The following is a 9,796-nucleotide window of genomic DNA, read 5'->3' as shown; positions in this document are numbered from 1 at the left end:
GGGGCAGGGGGAGGAGGGTGCTTGCCACATGGGCAAGAAGAACTGATTTGGATCCCCAAAGTGTACATTAAAGACAATCCCCAGGACCCATGTAAAAAGTTAGGCACTGCAGCACATTTCTGTAATCATAGCACTGAGGAGGTGGAGATGGAAGAATCATTGGGGTTCACTGGCTAACCAACCTAGCTAAATCAATGAACTCCAGGTTCAAGTGAGAGATCCTGTCTCAATATATAAGGTGCAGGAGCTGGAAGATGGCTTATGATGAAAAGGCACCAAGCCTGATGATGATATGAGTTTGATCCCTGGACCCACATGATAGGAGAAAACTGACTCCCATAGCTGTCCTCTGACTTTCATACCCATGATGTGGCATGAGCACATGTGCACAGACAAGACAGACAGATGATAGATAGGTTGGTAAATAAATAAAATTAAATAAATAGGTGGAGAAGTGATTGAAGAAAATATTTGAAGTTACCTCTGGCCTCTACAATCATATGCACACGCACATTCACACCTACACACACATGTAGCCCTACTCACTCATGTGCACACATACAATACATACAAAGGAAAAATATAGCTACAAAAATCAATCTCTCTCCCTTCTTCTCTAGACGAGCATATTGATCTTTTTTATTTTTTATTTTTATTTTATATGTATAAGTGTATTGCTTACATGTATGTTAAGTGCACCTGTATCGTGCAATGCCCTTGGAGTTCAAAAGAAGGCATCCGATCCCCTGGAACTGGAATTATGGATGGCTGTTAGCTGCCATGTGGGTGCTGGGAATTGAACCTGGGTCCCCGGCAAGATCAGCCAGCGCTCTTAACTGCTGAACCATCTCTCCTGCCCCAGAGCATATTAATCTTAAAACAATATTTCAAATTGTAGGCCTCTACCCACAACTTTGAGTGTGCTGTCATGTTATAAAAATGAAATATAGTAGATGAATATAAGGTGAATGTGCTGTCTGGACACCACAGTGTACTTGCACATATGAACCCACAGCACCTGTGATAGCATGCATAAGACCTGTGCAAGCCCAAGTCAGACAAATACCCAGCATGGATGAGGGAGGTGGGCAAGAAGCCCTAGACCTAGCTTAGGATCTACTGGCAATTGACAGCTGCTGGGAGAGGGAAAGTAAATATTCTTTTAAATTTATTTTTAAAAATAATTTACTACTTTTATTTTTATTTTATGTGTATGAGTGTGTTACCTGCATGTAAGTGTACCCATGTCATACAATGTCTGCGGAGGTCAGAAGACGGCATCAGATCCCCTGGAATTAGAGCTATGGACTGTTGCTAGCCACCATGTGGGTGCTGGAAATCAAACCCAGGTCCTCTGCAAGAGCAGTCAGTGTTCTTAACCACTGAGCCATCTCTCCAGCCCCAATATTCTTTTTTTTAAAATTGTTTTTAATCACATCTTATTCCTTTATGGAGGAGGGGTGTGTATGCATGTGTGTGCCATGGCACACATATGGAGTTCAGAGGACAACTTCTGAGAGTCATTTCTCTGTTTCTGCCAAGTGGGTCTCAGGATGGAACTCAGGTTGTTCAGTCTTGGCAATAAGTGCCTTTATCTGCTGAACTATCATACTAGACCAGAGTGAGTTCTCTTTAAGGATGTGAGATTTGGTAGGTTGACCAGACTCCAAGGGATGGGCCCATACCCAAGAGCATTTGGGGAACACAAATTAGACTCAATAGGCCTTTAAAAAAAGAAAATAATAATAGGGGGCATGAAGTGGGGTGGGAAGGTAGTAGGATGGGGGTAGAGATGGGGGAAGGTTTTTGAATATGATCAGAATACACTGTATGAATTTCTCAAAAACTCAAATTTTTTTAAATAAAAAATAGGTTAAACAACATCAAAGTATCATTCATGTAGTAAGAATAAGTACTGTTTGATAAAGAGCTTCACAATACTGAGAGGCATATACTCATCTGCATTATAGTAATATGTAGTTATGGAATCTTATTTCTTACTGTGGACTGCTGGCAGAGCTGGAAAACTTTAGCCCCAAGAGATCTCTTTCCTCTGAATACTAATACTTTGAGCCTTTCATTTGTGGCACATTTTAAACACAAGCTCAGGGCCTTATGGTTTTCTAATGACTTTGAGGAAACACTCCATGGCCTTCCTACCCTCCTACGGCCACTCTCCCTAGCTAGAATATGTGTGTGTGTCCCTCTGCATGAAGTGACTCTACACCAGTAACAAGGACACCCTGGGTCATATTTATATTGGAAAAATATTTTCAGAAATTCCTCAGGTTACTTGAGGACAGTCATACAGCCTGACATTGTTTACCTGTGTCACTCTGCCATGTACTCAGCATTGTTAGCAATAGCAGTGAACACTCATTCAGTGTTAACTGTACACCAAGTCCACAACAGGAGGTTCTACAGACAGTGCTCTCTTGAAACTTCCACAGCAACCTGATGAAGGTATCATTACCTGTTCTCAATGGAGAATAAAAACCAAAACTTTGGAACATTAAAAACCTCACAGCAAAAAACAACTGCTTTCCAAGAAAGATCCTCTATACTCTACTGATGTATTCTACCTTATTATGTATTTTAATTGAGTGTAAATTGCTTACAAAGGAACTATTTACTGATTACAAGTTTTATGCCAAATCTTTGCTATTTAAAACAATTTTATACCAACAAATGGACACTTAGGAATATTTCAAGCATTTTGTGGGAATTTTTGTTTAGTGTTACTTAAAACAGTAACAACCAGAAGCAAGTCAGATACCTAAAGAGTATCAGTTGTACAAATAGATCAAGGGTCTTCATATTATGGAATGGGGCATATCAATTGAGAACACAACTGGTAGCACATTGAGTGACGTCACAAAAGTCCAATTACATTGGGGTTAAAGGTGAATTATAAATCCATATATGCAAAGTAGTATGTTATTCACACAAATTTCACCAACTGACACGCCTCATTTTAAGTCAATGATTAGGGCTGGGGATATTGGCTCAGGAGGTTAAGAGTGCTTGCTGATCTTCTAGAGGCCAGGAATTCAGTTCCTGACACCCACATTGGGTGTCTCACAACTGCCTGTAACCAGCTCCAAGGGATCTGATACTCTCTCCTGACCTCCTGGGCACCATACACATCTCCCTACACACACACACACACGCACACACACACGCACGCATGCACGCACGCAGAAATAAGAACAAATCTTTAAGTGAATAATGCATACCAAGTATTCAACTTTATGGATCACCTGCAGCTGTACTCAATAAACATCAGACAGCATCATTGTTAGCACTTGTTTTTATAATTAGATAAGTGCTATTACAACAGCTAACAGAAAGAGAAATTTGGACTTTAATCCTTTCCATCTCCAAAATTATTTCTAAAACATATTCTCTCATTGGTAAGTGAAACATGGAATCTCCTTAGGGTAGTTAAGCACAGGCATGAGACCTTCTACACCTTGGCACGCTTCCTTTAGCATGCTTTGTTCCTCTCTTAGCACAAATGTCAATAGCTAGTAGACAGGTCCACTTGGTTTGACTTGGTTTTTTTTTTTTTTTTTTTTTTTGAGACCGGGTCTCCCTGTAGCCCCAGCTTGCCTGGAACTCACTATGTAGACCAGGATGGCCTTGAACTCACAGAGCTCCGCCTGCCTCTGCCTCGAAAGTGCTGGGATTAAAGGCATGTGCCACCATACCTGCCTGGCTTAGTGTTGATTTTTATTGTGGAGTTTATGTTTCTTTTTTTCAGATATCTTTGGATTTATCAATTGCTATTATTTGGGATTTTCCTTGTGTTGAAATCAACCTTATTTGTGGCTTTATAATATAAAGGCATCTATGCTTTAGTTAGTATATAAATGTAAGTGCCTCCCTTTGAAAAAGGTCCCAAACTCTAGAATTGTCCTGGGTAAGCTACACACACCTCTATTTGTTATTAATAAACCTATTTAAGATGATTGATTACACACAGCTGCAGAAAAACAGACCAAGGCAATGGTTGAAATGGAAAAAAATTGTTACATATATTTAACTACATAAAAATGTTTCTGTATGGTGTCTTTATACTTTTTAGTATTTTATACACTACCCCAATGGAGAGCTTGGATCCTGACTGACATTCACCCGCTGAACTTAGCTTCCTCATGGGTAACATAGTATAATAATATCTATTTAGCTCACCGGGTTGCTTAGTTCCTTAACCAAACACTCCTTTCCTGCTCAGAGCCATTGGTCAAGTTCTTCCTGCTGCTGAAATGCCTTTCCCCCAGTTCTATGTATGACCATTTCTCATTCTTTAGGCCTCAACTCTAAAATCCCCATCCACTGATGACTTAGAATAGGCAGTCATCTGGCCACTGCCTCTGCTACCACTGGCCTATAACCACTACCATTTGTTCCTTCCTAGAGTTACCACAAATTGTAAATATACATGAGTTTTACTTATTTCCTGTTTCCCCATGAGACTGCAATCTCTACAGAAACACAGCTGAGTCTGTGGATACCCAGCACCACACAGTTGGCATTCAAAGACCTGGAGGCAAAGAGCAAGCAAACCCCCCAGCAAAGACCTCAAAGCCTTCGAGAGTTGCCTGCTACCAAAGTCCTTTTCCTCTCCACCCAGCTCAGTCACTCTCTTAGCAGACTCCAGCAGTACTGGATGAAGGCTCAAAGGCCAAAGCTCAGTAAAGAGGGAAAAAAGGAACCACCAACTTCAGAAGTCTTACGTGATGAAGCTGTTTCAAGACCACCAAAAATGTAGCACTTAAGACTTTAGCACACATACAAAATCAAGGACCTCTGGTGAGCTGCTTAAGGCTGTGAAGGTGAGGGCCTTACCTTTCTTATTCATCACAATAGCCTAGAACCAAGTGCTCTGTCTACAACAGAAGAGGCAGCTTTGGCTCTGTCCTCACAGGGATAGTAGTCTAGACAGCAGTTGGCAAATTATAGCCCAGGGGCTACAGCTGGCCCATTGCCTTTTTTCTTAAAGTCCTATTGGAACACATTTTTGTTCATTCATCTGTATATTAGGGTCTATGGCCAGGTTAGCACTACAGGGGCAGAACAGACTATAGAACGCACTATGGAGACTATGCAGGCTCAAAGCCTTAAGTTACTTACTCTCTGGACCTTTATAAAAAAAAGCCCAATGACCCCCAAGACTGTAATGAAAGCAAATAAGAGTAATAAAAGAGCTGGTCAACACTGAATGTCCATAGCCAGACAAAATTTGTACTAATCTAGGTATATTGCACACACATTGGGAATGTGAAATAAACTACCTGGCTAAGTGGTGGGGAAATGTAGCTAAGTAACAGAGTTGTCTTATCAATGAGGAGGATATTACCTCCCTTAATTGTTTTATAAATGTGTAACCAGAAAAGATGCATGTCAGACAGCCAGTAGGATGACATCCCATTGCTCCCCTTGGGATGAGGGTACTGTAGCTGTGAACCTCAGTACATCATGCCCAATTCAAGATAGTATTTTCTTAAACAATTTATCTATCTATCTATCTATCTATCTATCTATCTATCTATCTATCTTCTATTATCTATCAATCATCTATTTATCTATCATCTATCTATGTATCAATCATCTATCTATCTATCTATCTATCTATCTATCTATCTATCATCTATCTATCTGTCTATTTGTGTGTGTGCATGGGTATAGATGCCACAGTGCATGTGTGGAGGCCAAAGGACATTGCAAGAGTTAGCTCTCTCCTTCCATCATGTGGGTCCTGGGGATTGAACTCAGGTTGTCAGGCTTGGTGGCAAGTGCTGCGCCATCTTGTAAGCCTCCAAGACAGCATTTACAAATTTTTGTTATTCATTCATTCATTTATTTTATGTGTATTAGTGTTTTGCCTTCGTATATGTAAATGCATCATATGTTCTTACATAGAAATGCTCACAGAGGTGTGAAGAGGGCATCAGATCCCCTGGAACTGAAGTTAAGAATGGTTGTTAGTTGCCATGTTGGTGCTGGGAACTGAACCCAGATCATCTGCAAGAGCAGCCAGTGCTCTTAACCACTGAGCCATCTCTCCAGTCCCCCAAGATAGTATTTTATTCTTCACCTGTGTACTTAAAATTGTGCACTAAAAGGAAAAGCAGATCTAGGCACTGTGGCACATAGCTGTAATCTTAGCACTTTAGAGACAGAGGCAGAAGGCTCAAGAGTTCAAGGCTAAAGAGATGGGGAAATGGCTTAGTTGATAAAGTGCTTGCTAAGCAAGCATGAGGATCTGAGTTCAGATCCCTAGCACCCACATAAAAAGCTGGGTGTGGCACAGCAGTGTGCCCACATAGTCTCAGTGCTGGGGAGGCAGAGACAGGAAGATCTCTGGGGCTTATTGATCGGCAAGTCAAGCCCAATTGGTGAGCCTCAGGTTCAGTAAGAGATCCTGTCCTCAAAAGCAAGGTAGAGAGAAAACGAAGTCAGAGAGAAAGAAACACAGAGAGATACAGAGAGAGACACTGAGCTCAAGGCCAGTGTCAGCCACTACATAGTGTTTGAGGCCAATGTGGGCTGCATGAAACAAACATAAAAAGGCTGAAGATGTAGCTCAGTTGGTAGAGTTCTTGCCTAGCACGCAAGAAGCCCTGAATGTTGACCCCCAGCATCATGTCAATGAGTGTGGTGGCACAGCTGGAATGGCAGAACTCAGGAGGAAAATCCAGAGGTCAAGGCTAGCTTCGGCTGCTTAAGCAGCTGAGACCAGCCTGTGCTACATGACACCCTGTCTCAAACACACATACACATACATACATATCATATACATAGGAAAGAAGGAAGAAAGAAAGGAAGAAAACAAAAGAAATAGCAAATAGACAAAGGATTTATAGGCATTAAAAAATATTCATCCATGAGCTGTAGCATTCAAGGGTTTTTCCAGTCACCTATCTTTAGAAACCACTCTTAACCAGCTTAGTTACAAGTAGCCACTAAACTGTTTGGCTTTTTGTAAAGACTTCACCCATATCACTACATAACTATATCACTGCTAGAAATGTGTACTGTGTTCTTAAAAAATGAAGATCATTTGATTTCAGTATTATAATAAATGCCATGTTTATCAAATAAATGTAACTGTACATTGACAAAAATAATCTTCCTGTCTAATAACACAAATGGACTTAATTCAGATCAAATCCTGCTCCTTCCTCCTCCCACGTCCCAGTTCAAGGGATTGATCCTTATTCCAGATATCAGCACAATGTAGATCATGGAAAAGTCACCATCCCAAAGGGCTAGATGGTTAAAACAGTGGCTGAGCATTCAAATCCTGATGCACCAGTCACCACAGAATGAAAGATACCCAGCAAGGATGAAGGTGGGTATGAGGCAGGTCCACTTTCAAAAGACAGATCTCAGTCTAAGATGTCCTGGATAACCAGTAGGTTATCAGGGGAAAGTGGGTGTCAGGATGGAGAAAGAGGCTGTGGTCATATAGTGACAGCATTCCTAGGTCAGGTACTGATGATGGTTTTATGTCACAACATCTCACTGCCAGAATAGGGGCTGCATCTGGTACTGCCTGTAATCCCAGCACTTGGAAGGCTGAGGCAGAAGGGTCACAGGCTTGAGGACAGCCTTGGCTAGATAGAGAAGCCCTAAAAAAAAAAAGGAAGGGAGGGAGGGAAGAAGGCAAGGTAAAAGGGAAGGAGGGAGAGGAGGGAGACAGGGAGGAAGAGGATTATAGGCCTAGATGCAAACCTTGGCTCTACTATTCACTAGTTTGTAACTTTAGTGTATTACTTAACATTTTAAAAGCTTATGTTTCCTATAGGTTAAAAAGCAGAGGGGAGATAGTTAACTTTCAGATATCGTTTTTTGTTTTTTTTTTTTCCATTGGACTTTTTGAGACAGGGTCTCCCTGTAGCTCCAGCTGGCCTGGAACTCACAATGCAGACCAGGCTGGCCTTGAACTCACGGAGATCCACCTGCCTCTGCCTCCTGAGTCCTGGGATTAAAGGCATGCACCTTCTCACCTGGCACCTTTCAGATATAGTAACAATTAATTTAGATAACTAATGCTTGAGAAAGCCCTTGGGATGCCTAATAGACAGTGTGAAAGCTAGTTCCATTTCCAGCTTTTCCTTGTTCTTGAAAGATATAAAAAAAAAACTTTCAAGACAAAGAATCAAAGGCAAAGTCTATTAGAGTTATGGAATTCCTCCAACCCCTGCCCCTCCCCCAGAGGAGGGTTTTGCTGGGTATGATGGTTAGGACCTGCCTGGTTTCTAATAGCCAGGTTCTATGATTTGGATATGGTTTTGTTCTACCAAGGGTCAATGTGTAGGAGGTTGGTGCCATTAAGAGGTTAGGCCTAGTAGGTTGGGTCCTCAAAAGAGACTGAGATAAACTCTTGAGAGGACTGTAAGGAAAGCCTTAGCCTGAACCACCCAGCCTCTCTCTGGCCTTCTGTTTGAGATGTGGTCATTCGCTACTACATGGGTCCCAGACACTACAATCCACCAAGAATGGATGTGGCCAGAGCCTGTGCATTGCCATGTAGACTGTCAGCCTACTTAAAACTGTGTACTACAAAAAAACCTCTTTACCTTATAAGGTAGCTCATCTGAAAGCACTTCATCACAGTAATGGAGAGTTGACTGATACAGTGGACTTCTCTAGAACTCTGATTTAATGCTCAGGACTTTATATGGGTAGCTCTGCCTCTCTTGCCCTACTTAAAGGAGCAGTACTCCAGGATGAACCTGCCTCTATCAGGACCAAACTTTCTCTTCTGTCCAGGAATGTCTCCTGCCAGGAAGTTCTCTTGTTACTGGACTCTAGACTTTTCTGCAGATCTGCCTAAAAAGAGCAGTGGGTAGGGAATAGGAGGCAGTGAGAATCATCATTGGTACCAAAATTTGGCATTCAACTTCCCATGTCTCTGAAGTATCCAGCCCTCAAAGTCATAAAGTTCAGAAGACAGAAGGATACATGGCAGGATTTCCAGACTTGCTCTTCTAACATCCAGCATTTGAGAGCTTGACTCCTCAAAACCTATGACGTGAATGAAGAAAATCTCCTATGCCCACTGCAGGGGAGGCGGGGATGAACGAGAGAGGAACTCAAAACTGTACAAGAGAGAATTGCTGCTCTGTCTTCACAACAAAATCACTCCAAAGTCAAAATAATAAAAACAGATGCTTTTGCTGCTACCACAGGTTTCTAGATTTAAATGAAGGGAAAATAGGAACAAAACAAAATTACATTTTCAAATACCAGGGCAAGATGATCTGTATGCATTCATAACAGTGATGGGAACTCAGAGATGGAGGAAGTCCATGGCTCCAGTCAACGCTATCTTTGTTGTATAACTTGATTTGTGTCCAAGGAGACCCAAGCTTAGACAAGGAGATTCAGAATATTCATTTTTGTTCACTCTTTGTCTTTTTCACAGCCCTCAACAAGAAAGGATATCTTTCTCCCTCTTCTTTTTTAAACAAGGGGAAGATTTGAAACAGTCTCACACACAGCCCTGGGTGGCTCAGGTTGACCTTAAACTTACTCTGTTCTCCTCCCTCAGCCTCTCAACTGTTGATATCATAGAAATGAACCACTATGCCAAGCTAAGAAAGGAATTTCTGAAATATAGTTTTCTTCATTTCACTTGCTTATGATTATTAAAGGTAATGCTGGCAAATGTTTAACATAGCACATGTCCTGACATATAAATGTATAATTATATTTCTATTTCCCAACATAGCATATATCATGACATATAAATGTATATATTATATTTCTATGTCCTGTGCCTTGT

General features: G+C 41.3%; 1 protein-coding gene across 1 annotated transcript in view; it reads right to left on the bottom strand.

Annotated features, from left to right (window-relative positions):
- Atp8b1 (ATPase phospholipid transporting 8B1) overlaps positions 1-9,796 on the bottom strand; it is a 148,999-nt gene that overhangs the window by 85,520 nt on the left and 53,683 nt on the right. The gene's annotated exons all lie outside the window — the stretch shown is intronic.

This window comes from Nannospalax galili, unplaced genomic scaffold, assembly GCF_000622305.1.
Source record: "Nannospalax galili isolate Female #2095 unplaced genomic scaffold, S.galili_v1.0 scaffold567, whole genome shotgun sequence".
In the NCBI taxonomy this organism is placed as follows: Eukaryota; Metazoa; Chordata; class Mammalia; order Rodentia; family Spalacidae; genus Nannospalax; species Nannospalax galili.
Note: the sequence above shows the minus strand (reverse complement) of the source record. Positions and strands in the feature narration are given on the sequence as shown.